This window comes from Crinia signifera, chromosome 1, assembly GCF_055691185.1.
Source record: "Crinia signifera chromosome 1, ASM5569118v1, whole genome shotgun sequence".
Classification (NCBI taxonomy): Eukaryota; Metazoa; Chordata; class Amphibia; order Anura; family Myobatrachidae; genus Crinia; species Crinia signifera.
In genome coordinates this window covers 459,770,161-459,785,170 of record NC_139217.1, presented here as the reverse complement: position 1 = coordinate 459,785,170, position 15,010 = coordinate 459,770,161, and positions in this window count along the sequence as shown.

Here is a 15,010-nt window from a genome sequence, read left to right as displayed (position 1 = left end):
TGAGTAGTACATGAAACAATACAATTATGCAACTGTTACCGAGCATATGATGCAGTGAGTAATCAATATATATTCTGAAAGAAAAAAAGATAATTGTAATAATTACAAGACAACCATAAAATACACACACACACACACACACACACACACACACACACACACACACACACACACACATAAAAATACTGAGCTTTGCTTGAACTTGCTCCTGTCATTTTTCAAACACATGGCAGTTAGGAGCCAATAGGATGTTACTTTATCTCTCTCCAAGTAAGTAATTGCACACATAAGAGAGACTGCACTGCTATAGGGCTAATGTGAATTTTGATGGAGCAATTGATGGGGGCATGGAATGACGCACCAACCAGTGTCTTTGGATGCTGAAAGTGGCCATCTCAGTCCTGGCACGTTCGGACACATGGATGTATGCCAGGGTAGGGTTTTGTAGCCGAAAAAGGTTCAGACATGGACTTGGCTGTGTCCAACTGAGAATCAGTCCCTTAGTAATCCAATTAGCCCCGAAAATGTAATGGGTGCGAAAAACAGGGATAGCCTCAAGCTTATTTTTATTTTATTTTTGCATTTTTGCTTATTCAATTACTGCCCACTTTTTGCACCTATTAAGTTTTCTGGTTTTGGGTGAAAACATCTAGGGGTTTATTTACGAAGATGGCAGTTCTATTAAAGATGGGATAGTTCATAGCAACCAATCAGAATCTACTTATTTATTTAGCACCTTCTAGAAGGTAATAAATAGAATCTGGTTGGTTGCTACGGGTAACATCCCATCTTCAATAGAACTCCCATCTTAGTAAATGTACCCTATAGAATTTGTGATAACTTCACGGACCTATGTGTTCTCACTGCTGCGATCGCCAAAACAGAATCATTGTCTGGGATTTTTTTTTCTTCGGAGCCCTCGGAGATCTCCCCAAAAATCCCTGACAAGACCTGCGGGTGGCCTGCATTCGGGGGCTAATTGGATTGCCCAGTGGTTTCCCATTGCATATAACAACACATTAAAAGGGCGTACACAAGGTTTCAACAGGATTCGGTATGGAATCCCGACGCTGGAATCCCGACCGCCGAAATCCCGACAAGGGGGGGGAGGTGGATCGACCCCCCTTGCGGGCTCGTTACGCTCGGCACGTTAATTTATTCTCCCTCCATGGGTGTCGTGGACACCCACGGAGGGAGAAAGTTTTCGGATTTCGGCGGTCAGGATTCCAGCGTCGGTATTTTGAACGCCGGGATTCCGACCGCCGGGAAATTAACCGCATCCCGGTTCAACATAGTCTTTATTTTCTAGTTGATTTTGCTTATAGAAGCAAAATCGAATCTGAATTGAACAAAAATCAAACGTAATCGACTTAGATTGGATCCCAATGCGTGGACCAGTGGCATCGAATAGAAAAATAGATTGTGCAGGTAAGACTATATAGTACAGATCTGTACTATACATAAATGGAATGTGTATACGGCAAAGTGTGATTCAATTCCGATAGAATCGGGATTGAATATAAAGCAAATAGCACAGTGTGTACACCCCTTAAGGGGCAGGTGTACTAATAGAGCGTACACATGGTTTGATGTGGTCTATTTTTCTATTTGATTTTGCTTTTATAAGCAAAATCGAGTCGAAATTTAATCGAAAGAAAATTGTACGCATTCATTCAGCGACTTTGAAATCTAATAGAAAAACGGACTGTGCAGGCAAGGCTATATAGTACAGATCTGTACTATATATATAGTCTAAATGGAATGTGTTCACTGTGCCATAGCTGCCTACCCGTCTGCATTCTGCAGGAGACTCCCTGAAATAACAGTAATCTCCCTCTCTCCCTGATTAGTCTAGCAATCTCCCTCATGTCACCTAGCCCACATTACACTGTTACATCATAGTTACCTCCCCTCCTGCATTCTGCAGGAGACTCCCTGACATAGCAGCAATCTCCCTTTCTCCCTCATTAGTCTAGCAATCTCCCTCATTTCACCTAGCCCATATTACACTGTTATATCATAGTTACCTCCCCTCCTGCATTCTGCAGGAGACTCCCTGAAATAACAGCAATCTCCCTCTCTCCCTGATTAGTCTAGCAATCTCCCTCATGTCACCTAGCCCACATTACACTGTTACATCATAATTACCTCCCCTCCTGCATTCTGCAGGAGACTCCCTGACAAAGCAGCAATCTCCCTCTCTCCCTCATCAGTCTAGCAATCTCCCTCATGTCACCTAGCCCACTTTACACTGTTACATTTTTGGGGAAAAAGGAATGAGAGACAGATACATTTACATGGAATCCTCAGCACCATTTCCCAGCACTTTACCAAGTATAGGAGCTCTTACTAACTGCTTTGGGGCTCATCTACATTTGGATATAAGTCAAGATTCCTCTCAGATGTAGCAGTACACATCCACGCTTCTAGGTGCCATGTTCACAATCTCTTTTCACAATCTCTCCATACATGGAACTAGCCACGCCCTTTTATATTATTTTTATATAAAACCCGGTAACCCGCCCTGCCAGCTGGATGAGGAACCTGGAAAGATTATAACTTGGCTCACATGTTGTGGTTTTATTGAAGAGTCCCACAAAGGTCACATGTCGCATTTGGCGAAACGTACGTTGTAAGCGAACTCATTTTCCCCAAGATGAGGTCAGCGGCACAGCGATTTCACTAAGAACTCTGGGAAAAGTACTTTATTACATTTCAGACTTACAGTACTTTAATATAAGTTTGGATCAGTATTAGATTTGTTCCGTGCCTGAAGTGTTTCTTTCATATAGATTTTGATTATTTGTTTTCAGTATATGTTTTGTCCCAGACCCTTCTCTGACTGTGAAGTTCTTGGTTATTACTGCTCGAAAGTATACAGCCCCCCTGGGTGTGTGACCCTCGGTCTGTTTCCAAAGTTCTCAGTGCATTGCGTTGGGCTAGGAAACTTTCCTCCAGACGCTACTCTGCAAACGGCTGGTTCTCAATATACTATACAACAGCAGGATGCGGGAGCATTGATCTTGGGTGGCGTAAAAGTTCACCTCTCATACAAACTGACGTTCTTCTCATATTCGGTCCAGAGTGAGCTAGGGGGCTGGTTACTAAGCCTTGGATGATTATTAAGGGGGGTATTCACTCCCGGATGCTATTTCCTCTGGGGGAAAATGGCGTCCGTGGCCTATTCAATGCCGCTGTTACCGACAGCATTGATGGCAGATTCCGACAAAACATATCTGACTTAAATATAATTTGATTTAATGATAATAATGATTTGCAGACTTTCCGACACTTGTTAAATACTGACTGTTGACTTTCTGTCAGAAGGAGCAAAAAACAACCCGAATTCTGACTGTAGGGACATCCCGATAGTCGGAATCAGGAATTGAATACCCTCCCTAAGTGGATGGAGAGGAAGTGCCAAGCAACCAGCTCCTACCTAGGGATGGCCATCGACCATCGATGATTCAAAATCATTGATGGTTCATGGCCGATGTCGAATATTTTTGCCATCGATGGGGGAGAACCAGATGGTTTCCCTCCATCGATGGAACAGCAAAGCAATGTTTTGCTTTTTTTTTCCTTCCAAGTGCCGGGACACGGAGCATAGCCCGCCCCCCGACACCAGCGAAGCCCCGCCCCTGTGTTTTGATTGGCCCACAGGCCAACCAATCAAATACAATGGCTGACCATCGATATGTAAAAATATCGATGGTCAGCCATTGCATAGTTTAGCACTATCGATGGCCAGTTGCAGAATTGCCATCAATGGCAACCATCGATGGCAATTGCAACGATGGCCATCCCTACTCCTACCTGTATCTCCCATTTTTTACAGCCTGTAACATAACAGTTCGGAGCCGATTGACTGGTACTTTCGGCCTGATTCAGACCTGATTGCTAGGTAAACACCTCCCGGCCGAATGCCCCCTCCCCGGCACCCGAATCCCATCACCAACATGCGAGGGGGTGTGCTCCCTAACATATCCCCTTGCACGCGGCTGAACAGGAGAGAAATTATTTTATGGTCGCACACCATCGAATGATTGATCTCCCCTTCGGAAATAAAAGTCCGTTGTTTATACTTTTATTCTGGCTGCAGACTCCCGAAAAAGGGGGGCGGGCAATGACGCCATGCAACGTCAGCCGCGCACCCCAAGCAGACATAGCCACACCTACATGTGCAGGAGATTGCCCAGCGTCTTTATGGGGACGTCCCTGCTTCCTGACCCCATTACGCCCCTCCTTGAGGGAATGGCTCGGCAGCATTTGGGAGCAAACAGTTGATTGTAATTTGTTCCCAGAAATTTCCAGATTTTCATTCCAACCAGCCGGATTGGAAAGATTATCTTCTAATGTGTATGGGCCTCCAACAGTGAAAGTCCAATCATCTTCCTCTAGAGACCAATGAAAAGAAAGCTACAGCCTGAGGATTTATATTTAAATGTTTAATAACTACTAAGCCCGCTCGAAGCTAAATAATTTTCATCCTAAAACCCCCTTCACCTGGTTACATCTGCATTTTACCACTTGCACTGGTTGGTGGTGGTGCCGGAGTTTAACCATCGGTAGTATGCAGCCGGCAAAGCACATATACGTAGCGATCCCTACGGTAGATCATTTTGCGGGCTACTAGACCGCGGCGTAAATTTACTAAAATGGGAGTTCCAACTCCATTTGCCACTGGGGATGATCTGTAATGAGGCATTGTCACGTAGGCCATGTTTAGTGAGGTGGTGCAACTAAAGGTTGTGCAGAGTTAGATGGAATTGTACATAGGTGTCACGTCTGAGCGGTAACGTTGAACTGGAGCCGGAGTGCAACGGATGTAACTGATGAGCTTAAACTGCATATGGAACCGCTAGGGATAGTAGAGGAACCCCACAAAGGATAATGAAGTCACTGAAGAGGAGGAGCCAGGGGATCAGTGCTAAGTACGGATTGGCTCCGACTAATACTGACCATCAATGGAGACATATGGTCTGGTAAGTGTCACTAGTACAGACACTGGAGAGGGTTGCCAATGATGATAATGGCAACAGCAGATATCTGCCTACCTCGGTAATATTGATATTGTCTCTCTGAATGGTGATTGCTAACTGCAATGATAATGAGGAGCAGACAAGGAACCTATTGCAGACAGACTGGGTAGCAGGTATTGTAGATGATCAGGTAGAAACAGGTACACTGTAATGGAGGATGCAATACCCTAATCTGGACACTGGAGGGAGTCAGGCTGCAGATGCTTGTGAATAGCAGAAGTACTCATGCTGCTTTCACACCGCAAAACCTGCTTAGACCCGGTATTTAAAACGTTTTTTGGTACTTGTTTCCTAGCACGGCGCCAATGATTTTAATTGTAAGCCATTGGGTCGATCGCATTGCATGCAACCAAATCTAATGTGATGCGACGCGACGCGACCGACCCGATTTTTACATTGGAAACAATGTAAAATGCCCCCCAGACCCCACTTTTTTATTGTATACCCACCCTAATGGTAAATTATATGTCAAATGCCCCCCCATTGTTAACGCCACCCCACGATGAACGCCAACCCGAAGCGTGGCGAGGGGCGGCGGTACGCGTCCTCCGACCTTTTCATACCCCCACTATCCACGTCGGCGTGGTGTAGATTTAATATAGTGAGGCGAGCGCAGCGAGCCACCGAGCCCGAAGCGTGGCGAGCGCATTTGACATACAAATTACCCATCAGGGTGGGTATACAATCAAAAATCGGGTATGGGGGGCCATTTAACATTGGTTCCTATGTAAAATCGGGTCCATCGCATTGGCCATTATAATGGCATACAATAGACCCGATTTTACATAGGAATTTAACATTACATACAACGCTTACAATGTAAAATCGGGTCGGTCGCGTCGGTTGCATCGCATGCCATTATAATGGCATGCGATGGACCTCAAAACGGTCGGAAAACCTAAAAAAAAAGCCTTGGGTGCGTGCACATGGCGAACACCCTGTTCGCCATGACCGCACGCACCTGGCATCTGCACATGTGCCGACGCACACCATCAGACCCCTTGTGAACGAACGAGTCCGAACGAAAGGACGTGAATAAGGTCCTTTGTCCCCCGTATTTTTGAACCAGGACCGGTTCAATGAGTCTGGGGCTAGTTTGGCTCAGGAGAGGGATCTCACGCTGGTTTTTTTTTATTTTCACTTTAAAACTATTTTTGGAATATTCGCCAGCCTGAACCTGGAGTATTTTTTTGCGTATACCAAAAATCGCACCCTATTACATTTGCGAATTCTAGACTTTATAATGGGAAAACATCTGGATGTGAATTGTGATTTTTTTTTTCCCATGCCAAAAAGGGCGAAGTAAACCGCAATTTGCGATTTTTGAAAAACATGTGAATTTGCCTGTTTTTTTTAACCCACAAATCTCAAGTCACCAAATCACATCCTACTACGTCACCTTTGTTGTTCCAGCTTTGTATTTTATTGAAAAAATCATAAAACAGGTAAAAATCACCAAATTTTTGCCAGTTTTTGTTCTTACGGTATTATTGACCTCAATTGCATTCGTTTCCACTCATTTCCAGTTGAGTTGTTCCACCCCACAGCTCACAACAATATTGTTCAGTTCCAGGCAGGGTGGCACTTTAATAAACTATGAAGAAATGCTGCAAACAGCCAGTGGCGTAGCTAGAAATTTTTCTCCCCCCTGCCAAAAAAAATTCCCCCCCCCCCCAAGAAGGGGTAAGGCAATGGACTACGGGTGCTGCTGGCTGATCTGACAGGCAACCCAGGCAGCAGTGAGTGCTGAGCTGGTCTCGCTCCATGCATATCTAATGAGCGGGGACCCGCTCATTCAATATGCACTGCTCATTAGATATGTACAGGGCGAGACCAGCTCAGTGGTCACTGCTGCTTGGGTCGCCTGTCAGTTCAGCCAGTGGCGCCCACCACAGACCCCGCTCCCCCAAGCCGCCGCAGGGTCTGCTACATATGTAGCTACGCCACTGCAAAAAGCACATACCCTTATGTTATACAGTATAGAACCGTATATACAAAAAAGGACATGCACAATTTAACAAACCAATCATTTCGGTGACAGGGACTAGCACACTTGTGCTGAAATGGTTGTTTGGTTTGGACCCCCCATACAACAATCTGCCAATGATCTCTCCCTGCACAAACTGGCTCTACCGGGGCAAGATCCTCATCCTCTGATTCCTCACCCCCCCCATCAGTGTGTGCATCCTCTTCCTCACACAATATTAATTTTGTCACTGCTTTATTCCACCATTACAGACAGATGTAATTGCCGGAAAAGTTCTTCCTGGTGGAATTTGTAATATATTTAGAATTTTTGATGAACGTTTTTGGGGAAGTAACCTCCTATGGTGATCGCTGAAACGTTTCCTGACTGCACTGAAAATTCTTTCAGAGTACACACTACAAACTATGGTCCTCTAACTGTTGTGAAATTAGTACTACAAGTCCCATCATCCCTTGCCAGAGTTTTGCTATTAGGGAATGCTAAAACTTTGGCAAGGCATGCTGGGATTTGTAGTTTCACTACAGTTGGAGGGCCACAGTTTGGACATGCCTACACTAGATGGGTGGGCAACTTAACTAAAGTAAAGCCAGTTTGTGCAAGGGCCTCAAAATTGACATTTTTTTCTTGCCAGTAGCCAAAAGGACTGTCTGACATGCCTTTTTCAATGCCATCACTAAAATAATCCTTCACCATTTTTTGAATGGTGACCGTATCAGTTGGAGTCATGGTAGACATGTCCCTAATTGAAGGCAGTTCTTTTAGACCTGACCAGATGTCAGACCTTTTTGCAGAGAGATCTGCATCTCCACCAGTGGCTACCTTAGGAAAATATCACTTTTTCCTAGCAGCTGCAGTTGCAGGAGAAACTGAAGGAGGAGATGTTACGGCGTCACGTGCCACTTGAGCTGAGAATTTGATCAACAACAGCTCTTTGCGTCTCTTCAGGTTTCTGTCTGCCGGAAAAAAAGATACAATGTATGACTTAAACCTTCGATCAAGTATGGTCGCCAACCTTTAGTGATCTGATTTCAAGAGATTGATGACCCTTGGATCCTGGCAAAGCAAATGAAGGGCTTGATCCACAAGTCGGACATGCCTAGCTGAATTGCTCAGTTTCAGCTCCTCCTTCACTTTATCCAGCTACTGTACCAAGAGCCTAATAAGGGGAATGAATTGGCTCAAACTGGCATTGTCTGAACTGACTTCACATGTGGCATATTTAGGTTTACCCTTTGAGTGCCAATGTTGCTATTACTGATCCTCAAAATATCAGCTATAAATACTAGAGTCTCTCACAGCGACTGTTCTTTTTTTTGGGTGCGGTATTTAACTAAACTTCAAATTATTGACCGTATTATCGGCCGTATTTGTATTTATTTGTACTAAAAGAACAGCCGCTGTGAGCGATGCTGGAATCTTTAGCGGACATTCTGAGGATCACTGACAGCAATGTTGGACCCCAAAGGGTTAAGAATCTTGCATAACACAGAAATCATTCTCCACTGCGCTTGACTCACTCGCATTCCCCCTCCTTTCCCTATCTCATAAGCCACTGTGTAGCCTTGGATGGCCTTTTGCTGCTCCTTCATCCGTTGATGCATATAAAGGGTAGAATTCCACTTAGTTACTACCTCTTGCTTCAGCTGATAACGGAGCAAATTCAGCATTGCTTGCAGGTGCTGCAATCTTCGTCATGAAATTGCTGAATGTTGAAAATGCCCCGAAAATGTATTGGGCTACAGAGAGCATCTCCTGCACACCCTTGTCAAATATATTGAGCCACCCGGTTAATTGTGTGAGCAAAATAGGGAATACTCCCAGGTGTAATTCTCCCACAATATTGGTGGCATTGTCAGCAATCAGAAATCCAGAGGAAAGACCAAACGAAGGAAGCCATTTTGTAATACTCTCCCTGAGTTTTTTTAATTTATTAACAGTTTCTTATATAGCGCACACATATTCCGCAGCGCTTTACAGAGTATAGTTGAACACTCACATCAGTCCCTGCCCCAGTAGAGCTTACAATCTATATTCCCTACCACATGTACACGCACACACAGACATTCTAGGGTTAATTTGTTGGGAGCCAATTAGCCTACCAGTATATTTTTGGATTGTGGGAGGAAACCGGAGTACCCGAAGGAAACCCACGCAAGCACGGGGAAAAAATACAAACTCCGCACAGTTAGAACCATGGTGGGAATGGAACCCATGACCTCAGTGCTGTGAGGCAGTAATGCTAAACATTACACCAATGAACACTAATTAGGTTTTTTTTAATGTCCTTGTACAATGCTGGAATTGCTTTTCTAGTGAAGTGGAATCTATTTGGTATTTGGTAGCGGGGACACAACACCTCAACTAACTGTTTTAAACCCACTGCATGAACAGCAGATACTGAAGGCAGTGGCGTAATTACATATACAGCGCCCCCCACCGGGAATTTTGGGCACCCCCCCATAAGTTAAACACCCCCCCCCCGAAAAGTTAACACCCTCCTTACCCCGTTGCCGCCGCCGCTGCCTCTAACCCGGACACGCAGATCTGTCGGGTCCCCGGCTCCGGCTGCTAGTAAAAAGTGACACTCGGAAAATGGCTGCCCCCATAATGCAGACAGTTTTTGAAGATGCTAGAGGAGGCGGCGGCGTTCTCTGGGCATTACCACAAAACGCCGGCATTCCACCCCCAAGCGGCCGCTGGCTGTCAATCACCTTGCAAACGCCCATCGCATGGGCACTGTGTATTGTGTGCATGCACGTTCGTTCTTTAGTCACTAGGGCTGAAAATTCGATCAGGTCTGAATCAGCCCATCAAGAATCAGAGAAATTCATCATACCACCTTTGCATATGCATCACTACCCACAAGCTGCTCTTATCCAAACCACTGACTTGGATAAGTAACTATGCAGCACTTGTGGTAGTATTATGTATGGCACCTTATTCAAATATGAGTGGCTTATCGGTACTTTGCGCTGGACACGTACTGAGCATGTGCGGACACCTCCTAGTGCATTACCATATTAGTTCTATCCCTAATGCTGCCATGTAATCATCAGTAACAACAACTCCAGCCACATCTGAATCAGACCCCTCCCGAGTTCTACCATTGATTGACTATAGAGTCCGCATGGCACTGCCCAAATAGTAATGACTGGCAGGGTAAAATTGATGTATAGAAATCTATCACTTCTAAAATCATGCAGAAGGCTTTGTCTGTTAAGGATTTTGCTTAAGTTTAATTTATTTAACACATATTTGTTGGAAAGGATTGCACAGCTGCTGCAGTTCCCAGAAAGAGCCACTAGAGGGTGCACATTTAACACATGAAACTACAAGTCTCTCCTAATGACCTAAATTGCCATACTAGGGGGGAAGGAAATTTTAACCTTCTCCAGATTGCATCAACTATTACACTGAATAGATGGAGAGCTTTCCAACGTGATTTGTTAACCTTTTCACTGCCAAAGGACATATTCCCAGAATGTATAATGCAGGCTCAAGAGGGCTCATCAATAGGTCTGTGTTGTATGAATGCATATTTAGCAGAAATTAACTTTGCTTTAGAACACGTTTCTCTCTCTCTCTCTCTCTCTCTCTCTCTCTCTCTCTCTCTCTCTCTCTCTCTCTCTCTCTCTCTCTCTCTCTCTCTATATATATATATATATATGTCACCTTCAACTGTAAAGTAACAGTAGCAGCAGCACCCGGCTCCAAATCAAGAAATCACGTCTGCAGGTCTCAGCAACGTTTAGATTTTATTTTGTCAAATCGTCATCAGGCATATATATGTATGTATGTATACAAGCACGGGGAGAAAATACAAACTCAGCACACACAAAAACATACACACTCACATATATAAGCAGAGGCATTCACACATATACCGTTACCGTATAACAGACACACATACCAAAGTATATAACACCATGACCCATTCCAGGGTCAAAATGCTCTGCTCCTGGACTTCCTGGCCAGTGGCCGTAGCAGAAGTGGGACTGCACCACTGTACAAAATTCAAACAGGGGAGCCACACCTGCCAGTGAGCCCTGGACTGTGGTGCTTGGGGTGGCAGTTGAGGGGGCTCCCCTATTTGAATTTTGGACGGTGCTGCAGCCCTGCAACTCTGCAACTGCCACTGGCAGGGAAGTCCAGGAACAGAGCATCTTGTCCCTCCTGCAGTGACGTGCGGTGAGGTTAGTGTTAGGTGAGGCAAAAAAAATAAAAATAAAAAATAAGGTAGGCACATGTGTCAAATGCACACGTACATAGTTAATATATTTGCTGTTCACTGTTATGTGAACAGACCACATATAAGCTAACCAATATATATATATACTGTATAATCAAAGCGAGTCCCAGTTCCCTGTACCTGTGTTGCTCATGAGCCGGGCCATCCATCGTAGACTGGGGATACAGCTGTCGCCCGCGGTCACTGTCCCCACTGAAGCCTGGGCACCATCGGCGTAGTGGAAAGCCAGGTCACCCGGCGGAGCCGCAGTGGGAGGAGGAAGGGAATCGAGCCATCCTGAAATGCAGGGGCTCCAGCAGCAGCAAGAGGAGGGAGGGGAGCTGGGCGCAGGACAGCGGGTGGAGCGGAGGATTAAGGTGAGCCTGGCCACTCTGATATGCGTAAGCCGGGGCTCCAGCAGCGGCGGGAAGAGGAAGGGGAGCCAGGCCACCCAGCAGGTCCGCGGCAGCGGGAGGAGGAGGTGAGTCATGCCTCCCTGATGGCGGGAGGAGGAACTGGAGCCAGGCGACAGCGCAGGAGACAGCGCAGCCACCACAGTTTAGCATGACAGCGGACATAGGCTGTCAGTGTGTGACAGCCTGATCCGCTGTCCTATCACATCTGCCTCAGTGACAGGGTTGTGCATCCCTGTCACTGAGGCAGATGTGTAGATGCCGCTTTCCCATTGATTTTGAATGGGCTTTTCAGATGCTTTTCTCCCCGCGGCTTAGCCCCGCCCCCCGCTGCTGACATTTATCAATTGTCAGCGGGAGGCACAGCTCCCATTGCCTCCTACACTCTCACATTGTCCTACGTTATAAATAATAAAAAGAATTAATAAGATATTTATAGCGCAGTATATGTGTTATAAATATTTTTGAATTTTTTTTTAATCATTTATCACAGGGGAGGCACTGCCTCCCCTGCCTCCCCTGACTGCACGTCCCTGCCCTCCTGGAATGGGTCATGTTGGGAGGTACTTAGTTTAGCAGACATCTGTATATGGATTTAATGTGTCTGTATATATATGTATATACTGTATATCTATATATAAGTCCTGACAAAAGTTGAATAAACTGAAACGTTGATCACTGCTGTGGCGTCCCACACCTGATTTCTTATCCATATAAATCCTGTGGGTGCCTCTGACATCCGTACATATATCTCTTATATAATAGCCCAGAACTGTCAATCTGTGAGTGTGTGTATAATGCTGGGCGGAGTCACAGAGTGAACTCCACCCCCCGCCTAGCATTATACACATACCATAGACAGATCTGGCTATAGATAGATGTAGATTAGGAGTAAACAGCCAGCAATAATCCCAACACTCCTCACTTATCCCACCTTCTGTGTTTGTGCATGTGTGAGATGATATGTAATAACAGTCATACATATAATCATACAGAAACACCCAGATATATAAACAGGAGAAACACATACAAAATCCCTAATTCATGTTTGTACACAAATGCAATTGCAAAATTGTAGGCTACGGAGCTGCTAATGTCAGAGGAGACTGTCAGCAGCACTTTGGGAGGCGGGGCCTGATGCTATTTTCATCTTTAGCCCTGCCCCCAAAAATAAACAGTGCAGCGGGGAGATGGGGGGGGGGGGGGGGGGGAGGGAGTTTAATACGGACAACATCACCTCTTTTCATTTTCACAAGCTATAGTACAGTAAGTTAACCTTATACACATTATGCAGAAGACATGTATAGAAACAACTATATCACATACAGACACTGCGAAGAGTTAATATGGATCCTCTGTCCGCTATGTTGTATATTTGTGCATGAAACCCTCTATCAGATTACAGAGATTTGATGGCCCATATACCACAATGAAATTTGCTTGCTAATGAATTTGTAACAAGTGCCTTACAGATGCCGTATCATGCTTGCCTCTATTATTCCCAATAACTTTATTGGGCGACCTTTTCCAGAAGCTCGTGGCTGTGCCAGTTGTACTTGTTTCAGTAGAACAGCTAAATTGGGCATCTATCACTCTCAATGATTGCTCCATGGATTCCCTATTTGTGTTTGGTGGTCTTTTGACCTCCGGGGGTCAGAGGTCACAGCAAACACATTTTGCCTGCTGCCTGTTATAACCTTTTAACCTTCATTGTCCTCAGAATATAAGGAATAGCTAATGTTTACCAATGAGATAAAAACGTCTCTGGATCGTGGCACGATTTCATTGTATTATAGTATTAGCCACGTTCTTCCGATTAAGCGTGATCTGGGGTAGGTTACGCATTTGGAATAAAGATTAAAAAAAATAATAAAATATTTAAAAAAAATAGTTTTGACTTAAAAGGGGTAAATAATTTAATATGAGATAAAACAATTATATATATATATATGTGTGTGTGTGTGTATGTATATATATATATATACATATATATATATATATATATATATTGTAATCCAAATAATGTCTGAGCAGATTTAAAACATTATATTTCATAATAATTTGAAATTAAAATTGCCATGAATATTTTTTAATTTTTCTTATTTTTGGACACCAAAACAAAGACAAATGTTGTGAATTGTTTGTATATAATTGAATCTATTCTTTGCCAAATACAAATCGATAATTAGTGCGCTATTCAAATCATTTAATTGATCTGCCCAATTATACATGGATGTCGTTGAAATGGCAAGCAATGTTGCATTAAAATGATCAGATAAATATTTACAGTAGAAGTAGAACATTTGCTCATTTCTTACAAAGTATTACATTGGTTACACCTTGTTATTGAATAGATGCTATATACTATTTATAGACATAGGGGTACACATTTTACATTTAATGGACTTCTGCAAAATCACAAAACACAATGGGGGAAATTTAATAGGATAAGAGATTCAGAAAGTGAGAGTTTTGGTAAGAAATCTCCATTTTTGTAAAGTAGCAATCATTTACATTGCAGTATAATGCAGTGTAAATGATTGCCCCTTTAAAACAAAAAATGGAGATTTCTTACCAAATCTCTCACTTTCTGAATCTCTCATCCTATTAAATTTCCCCCAATGTTTCTTTCTTTTCCATTTATAGTTGAGATATACATAGTCGCACACAGTATAATACAGCAAATGTCTCATTAACATTTTTACAATTAATTTACAGATGAGTTCTTTGCTGTAGCTATCTAATACATTGGTCCAACCTGACCTGTTCTGAACCCTTAATGGATCCTCGTTTATATAATATCCGGAACGTCTGACACTTACATATCCGCAATGGCCTAAACTGGGTGTATTTTGTCCCTCATTTGCGACACATAGGCCAGTCTAAAAAAAAAACAGTTGTTCCTTAAACTATATAGGAGATATACTAAGCTTTGGAGAGTGATAAAGATAAGGAGAGAGATAAAGTACCAGCCACTCGGCTCTTAACCACCACGTTCCATTTTTTTTTAAATGGCAGCTTGGAGCTTGCTGGTAGTTTATCTCTATCAACCCTCTCTCTAAGGTTTATCACATCTGACCCATAAGATAAGAAAATCTTGAGGGCTTTAGACAGTACATGTTCACTCTAAATTAATAGTCAACATATAAAAATAAATCCTATCTATCTATCTATCTATCTATCTATATATCTCTATAATTTCATGTTTATCTACCAATATCTATCTATCTCTATACTTTATAATTTCATGTTTATCTACCAATATCTATCTATCTATCTCTATAATTTCATGTTTATCTACCAATATCTATCTATCTCTATACTTTCTAATTTCATAGTT